Below are 7,095 nucleotides of genomic sequence, written 5' to 3' on the forward strand. Positions count from 1 at the left end.
TTTTTTTTTTTTTTTGGTGTGTGTGTGTGTGTGTGTGTGTGTGTGTGTGTGTGTGTGTGTGCGCCAGGTATCGAACTTGGGATCTTGCACTTGTGAGACAGGTGGCAGAACCACTGAGCTAAATCCCCTGCTCCTTATATTTTTCTTGATCAGTCACACTAGAGGTTCAACTGATTGTTTTCTTTACATAAGCAACTTTTGATTTTGCTGATCCACATATATTTAATCGCTATTTCACTGTATTTTGCTCTCCTCTTATGTTCCTTTTTTTTTGTACTTTGGTGGTAGCTGGTAAGACTCACACTGGTATTTGAGGTTTACCTACAGCGCACCTGTCTCTTAACTCTTTCAGGTCAGTTATTATAAAAATAGCACTGAGAGCTTTGCTCATTTTTCCAGTTTTGTTGTTTCTCCATGTCTTGGTTTAGAGGTAGTTATTTGATATTTCAAACAGTATTAACAAAAAATATTTTGTTGCACTTTTTAAAAATTGTGTTCAAAGGGAAAGTTAATGTAAGTGAAAGTTCTTCCCAATATTATTTTAATCACAGTATCATTTTTCTGATTATCTAGTAATATAATAACAGACCTAACATTAGTTTTATTATACAAATAAAGTACTTCAGGGGCCAGGGATGTAGCTCAGTGGCACTGCACCTGCCTGGCAAGCACAAGGTCCTGAGTTCAATCCCCAGAAGGGAAAAAAAGTACTTTAAATGAAAACATTTTGGAAAAAAATAAGAACAGCATAAATATAAATGTTCTTGTTGTTTTGACCATTGCTGTTATTTTGTGCTTAACAAATACTAGAATGTACCCAGTGTTCCCTTAACTATGATTTTCAAAAATTGGGTAAATGTTCCAAGAGTCAGCAGTAGAAAGACTAAAATATCCTACAGCTTTAGCAAGAGTAGTGTATATCTCACTGCAGTGGATATAATTAGTTCTTATTCCAGTTCTAGCCAGTAATCTAAAATCCAACAGAGTGGACAAAAAGCCTTTATTAATGGAATGTTCCCAAGTTTTAAATTGTTTTGGATCAATTACCTTTTTTGAATCAATTAATTTAACATACACAGGGCATTGCTGTATGCTTGAAGATAAGTTGACTAAGGCATTTTCTAGTCTCAATAAACTTATAGTTTCTACTGAAGTCTTAAAGTGGCATTATAATGAAATGTGAAATGTGTGCTTTTTTAAGAACACAGGAGTTGGAGTGGAAACATCTTGATATAGATTGCAATTTCTCTGCTTCCAAGTGGTGTAACCTCACTTTCCTCAACTGTAAATTGGAAATAATAGTAGCTATCTTAAAGGATTTAGAGAATAAAATGAACTAAAAGTCTTAACACTGTGTGAGACATAGCAAGTTCTCAATATATGTTTTATGAATTAATGAAAAATTTTAATAAGCCTTTTTGTAGAGAGAAGACCTGAATATATTACAGTAAAAGAAAAATCTAGAAAGTTGTAAGAGAAATTCAGAAAATCAAAGGAATGCTCAAAATGGTTCCTTACTGACTAGGAATTGGTAAGAGATTTTGTGAAGAAGATAACAACTGAACCTCCTAAAGGTAGAGTGAGGCATTGTAGCAGTTGTACTTGAGAATAAAGATACTCCCAAGTTGTGATGGTCTGTATGACCAAAGACTAAAAGTGAGGGAGCTGATGTTTAAGCAGTAAAGCATAGGGATTTTTGAGAATCACTGAGTCATTTTATTGAGTCTTCTTGAAGAGAAAATATATTTTAAAACTTAGGGGTTCAATGTTCAAAATATTTTGACCTCATTTCATATATTTTTGAGAACTAAGTGAGATGTTAGCTGTACTTTAAAAAGACATGTCCTATCATAGTGGGTCAGATAAGGGTAAATTCAACAAAAGGAAAATCTGTTGGGAAGATTTTTAAGTAACCTAGGCAAAAGGAAATAGAATACAAAATTATTACAACCATAGCATCAAAACTGTCAATAAATTAGCTAGAAAGATATGGGAGGTAAAGAATTCAAAGGTGATTCTGAAATTAAATGTCTAGACAATTGGGACAATAGCCATTTCATTTACAAACACAATGAAAATGAACAGGTTGGAAAGAAAGATTATAATTATGGTTGTGAACATATTGAGTTCAAATTTTATGTGGTAGGAAGGACAGCCAGCTGGAAATGTCAACTTGAGATAGTTTGAACTATAAATGTATTTTGGGGAATCATCTGCATTGAACTGATAGTTGGAATCTTCACAGTGATTCAGCTCGAAGTGAGGGTAGGGAAAAAAAAAATATTCAAAGCAATACCTAGAGGAATGTGTGGCTGTACCAGTGCAAGAAGCAGAGACAGTAAAAAAGAAAGTTTAGGCAGATGGGTAAAGCAGGAAAAGTGAAACTGAGATTTCTCATAGCTATTGAAATGTAGGTAATCTTGTAACAAATTATTTGACCAGGTTTTCTGAAAGAGCTGATACTGCCATTGTTAGGAAGAATAACTTGGTGGCTTGTTAGCTTTCACATATAATCTATGATGTTTAGAAAAGAAACACATTAAAATTATCTATATATGAAACTCATTTCTACCTTTCATGCACTGATACTAGTGTTTTATTTTTTCTTCATTTGTTTCTTTTCTTTTCTTTTTGCAGTACTGGAGATTGAATGGAGGGCTTACACATACTAGGCAAGCTCTCTACCACTGAACTATATCCCCAATTCTGCTGTCTTTGGAAGGCAATTAATTACAAGTCATTCAGAGCTTCTTTCACCAACACACAGAAATAAATAAATAACTTTTTTTTTTGCAGTATTGGGACCTTCATATTAAGCTACATCCCCATCCCTTTTTAAAATTTCATTTATTATCATTATTATTTTTTTAGACAGGCATTCATTAAGTTGCTAAGTTATGCAGGATGGACTGGAACTCGAAGTCCTGCTTCAGCCTTCTTGAGTGCTGAAATAATTGGTGAATGTCACCATGCTCAGCAGAAATAGATATATTACAAAATATTGTAAGTGTTATATTTTGTCCTTAGAATGTCAAGTATCAATATTATTTTCTAGTTAAAGCCTTATTTTAAAAATAAACTTTTCACCATCTTTAAGAAACTCATGGCCTTGGAAATTCCAAAAGCATCTCAAAAAATAGAAATGTATTGCTAAGAATGCACTGGTAGTAACAATAATAATTTCAATTAACATTATGAAATGAATTTTCTATACATTGTGCTATTTTGCATGCATTTATTCATTTAACATTACTTACTGAGTACCTACTGTGTACCATGAACTGACCTCAGTATTTGAGATAGGTTAGTAAATAAACTAAACTTTTTTTCTTCACAATACTTTTATTTAGTGAGCCAGGAAAAAAAATCAATAATCCCAATAATTATAATAAGGTTGTAGATCATAAGAAGATAGTAAGTACTATGGGAAAAAATAGAGCAGGGTAAGGGAAATCAGGACTGCTAGATTGGGGTTGGGTAATGGAAATAAGTTTGCCTTGTTAAGTAGGAAGATGGAATACTGTAAAAGAGAAAGTTGCATTGGAGGTAACCATACAGGTAATCTGATAGGAGAGCACAAGGCAAATGGAACAATCTATGCAAAGTTCCTAGAACTGGAACATGTCTGAGTATATAAAGAACTAGAAAGAATCAGAACAATGTTGAGAAATTTGCAGAACAATAAGTGATCAGTATGATTCAAAGTGTTCAAAAGAAAGAATGGTAGCTAAGATCAGAAAGGGGTATAGGCTGGAGGAAAGATCTAGCTATGATAATACTATAAATATTTACTATTATAATCCCCATTTTACAGATGAAGAAACCAAGAATAAAGAAATTGAGTAACCTTGCACATTACCATAATAAGAAACAGTTTTATTCAGTTACACACTGAAGGTTTCAAATGATTGAATTGTAATTCCTTTATGATCCTCTGCAAAACATGAGATAAAAGGTCAGCAGTTCTAGATTGGATGATTAATTTATTTGTGCCTTCCTTCTGTGAACCAGCATGGATATTTATAACACTTCTTATTTCATAAATTTCTTCAACTGTATGTGAATTCTTATTGTGGGAAGTGAAGTAAATATTCTTTAATGTAGGCTTTTGATTGGAACAAGTCCAAATTTTGGTTTAGTTCTTTTAGTCTTTGTGTATTCAGTCTTCTTAGAGATAGGGATATGTTAATAATCATAATGACATGATATATATTTTCTTTAAAATTTATAGATAGAAAGCCATTCTACATTGTAACAGTGATAATTGATATTTATGTATTATTGTGTATATACAGTTGATAATTTGAATATCAGAGTAAGAATTGCAGATTATCTGGTCCAGGCCAATACTGCCCATGCTTGGACTGTTGCATGCCTTAAAACAGAAAGAAAAAAAAAAAGAATAATCTTCAAATAATAGAAAAATAAACAATAGAAAAATCTAAGAAAAAATGTTTGTGCCTACTTCAGTGATCCCCTAACTCATCCATAGGTCACTCTCTATTCCAGGTTAAATGACTAAAGGGATTTGAAAGTCAGTGACCATTAAGTGAGAAGATAATTTAGTAGTTTGCTTTTACATGTTAGATTGATAGTTAAAAGAGCTACTATTTATTCTAAAATAAATTTACCATATTTGGAATTCTATTTTTACCTAATATTTAATATAGAATTGATTCAACTTTGTTGATTTTTATGAATGAAATTTTTAGTATTTTGTACAGGCCAACTTTTAAAGAACAGTGCTTTGCTAAGATTCGTGATTTATATAATGAATCTTTTCAGTGACAGTTAATTTAAAAATGAGAAATTATACCATAGGTGATTTTTTTTTAATTCATTAAGTTTCTTGGTACATTTTAGGTGTATGATGACAATCATCATTGGGAATTTGTACCTTTACATATCTTGGTTCTTCTTATTCCTCTGCCCACCCTTCAACCCCTCCACCCTTCCCCATTTACAAAGACTTTATTTCCATTTTTTCCTTCTCTCATATTTATTTCATTCCTTTCTTTCCTTTCCCCATCCTTTTCACTTTCCCTTCCCCTTCCCCTCTGGACCTTTTCTTCCTATTTCACATTATCTGTTATGCATTTTGATCCTAATTTACACTTTGAGTTTCTCACACCAGAAAAACTATTCAGTATTTATACATGTGTTTTCTATTTATTTCACTTAAAAGTATGGCCTCAATGTGCATCCATTTAGCTATGTCTCTTTTTTCTCATTTTTTATGGCTAAGTAGTACTCCATTGTATTTGTTTAAAAATCTTTATCCAGTAACCATTTGATGGGCAATTGGGCTGTTTCCAAGTTTTAGCTATTACAAACTGTGCTGCTATAAGTATAGGTGTGTGTATATCACTGTGGTATGATTCTTTTAATTCTTTTGGGAAAATACCCAGCGGAGGAATAGCTGGGTCAGATGGGACCTCTGATCCTAGTTTTTTGAGGTGTTTCCATACTGACTTCCACGGTGTTTATAAAAGAATCCAAAAATTCATTTGGAACAAGAAGAGACAGACCTAGAATAGCAAAAGCAATTCTAGGCAACAAAGACAGCTTGAAACAACTTGAAAACTATACTATAAAGTTACTATAATAAAAATAACATGATACTGGCAAGAAACAGCCCTGAGGATCAGTGGAGTCGATTAGAAAATGCAGAAGCAACTCTAGACATACTCAGCCACCTCATCTTTGACAAAGGAGCCAAACACCCTCACTGGAGTAAAGATAGCCTCTTTAATAAATGGTGCTGGAAAAATTGCCAGCTTGCCAAAGATTAAAAACTAGACTTATAATCTCTTACCATGCAAAATTGAAATGGATTAAAGATATAAACATTAAAACAGAAACACTAAACCAGCTCAAGGAGAGGTTAGGTAGAACTCTTGAAGACATTGTCATAGGAAAAGACTTCATGAACAAAATCTCAGTCACATATGAACTAGCGCAAAGAATCAACACCTGAGATTTCATTAAAAAGCTTCTGCACAGTGAAAGAAACCAACAGCATAAAGAGACAACCTCCAATACAGGAAAAAAAATTTACCAGCTGTTCCTCAGACAAAGGTCTACTATCTAAAATATACAAAGAACTGATAAAAATTAGGCCTCCCAAATTTAAAGATCCAGTCCAAAAATGGATATCTGAAATGAATAGACATTTGTCAAATTAGAAGCAGGAATTAAACATAAGAAAAAAATTCGACATCATTGGTCATTCAAGAGATGCAGATGAAAACAATGTTGAGATTCTGTCTAACTCCAGACAGAGTGGCTGCTATCAAGAATTCAGCAGTAACAATTTGACAGGGTTGTGAGGAAAAAAGAACCCTTCTCCAATGTTGGTGAGAGTGTAGACTGGTGCAACCGCTGTGGTTGTCAGTATGGAGATACCCTACGTGATTCTTAGTAGTCTTTCCACAGAAAAAGTAATTGCATAAGTCATAATAATGTGGAGTTGATGATTTAATTATTTGGCACTAACAAGCTTTTGTCAAGTGGTGGCATCATTGGCCTTTTTTCCATAAACAGTATAAGAATGACTTTCTTATTAAACTTGATTGATATTAAGCTTAATAATTGTTTTTTCACCTTACTTTACAAGGCTTTATGTCTAAGTTTCATTACTGTAAGCAACACTTTTAAGTTCAGAAATTATTTAGCTAGGGATTTAGCTCAGTGGCACCACTGCCCACATTGTAAGTGCAAGATCCTCAGTTCTATCCCTGGTACCAAAAACAAAAAAATTAAGAATAATTTGGGGTTGAGGATATAGCTCAGTGGTGCTGCACCTGCTTGGCAAGAGCAAGGTCCTGAGTTCGATCCCTGGTTTTGCAAAAAAAAAGGAAGTATTTAGTAGGTTTCTTTATTTTTCAGTTGTATCTGCCTCCAAAGTTACCATCACAAAATATAGTTGTTATGAATTAAAATGTGTGATTTATTAAAAGAATAATAAAAGTTTTGAATAAAAAAACTTACAATATAGGGCCAGGGTTTTGGCTCAGTGGTTCTGCTGCCTGCCTCGCAAGCACAAGGACCCGAGTTTGATCCCCAGTACCAAAAAAAAAAAAAAAAAAAAAAAAA

General features: G+C 33.1%; 1 protein-coding gene across 11 annotated transcripts in view; it reads left to right on the forward strand.

Annotated features, from left to right (window-relative positions):
- Ehbp1 (EH domain binding protein 1) overlaps nt 1-7,095 on the forward strand; it is a 350,335-nt gene that overhangs the window by 234,888 nt on the left and 108,352 nt on the right. The gene's annotated exons all lie outside the window — the stretch shown is intronic.

Source organism: Fukomys damarensis, unplaced genomic scaffold (assembly GCF_012274545.1).
Source record: "Fukomys damarensis isolate Sample0158 unplaced genomic scaffold, DMR_v1.0_HiC HiC_scaffold_2, whole genome shotgun sequence".
Lineage (NCBI taxonomy): Eukaryota > Metazoa > Chordata > Mammalia > Rodentia > Bathyergidae > Fukomys > Fukomys damarensis.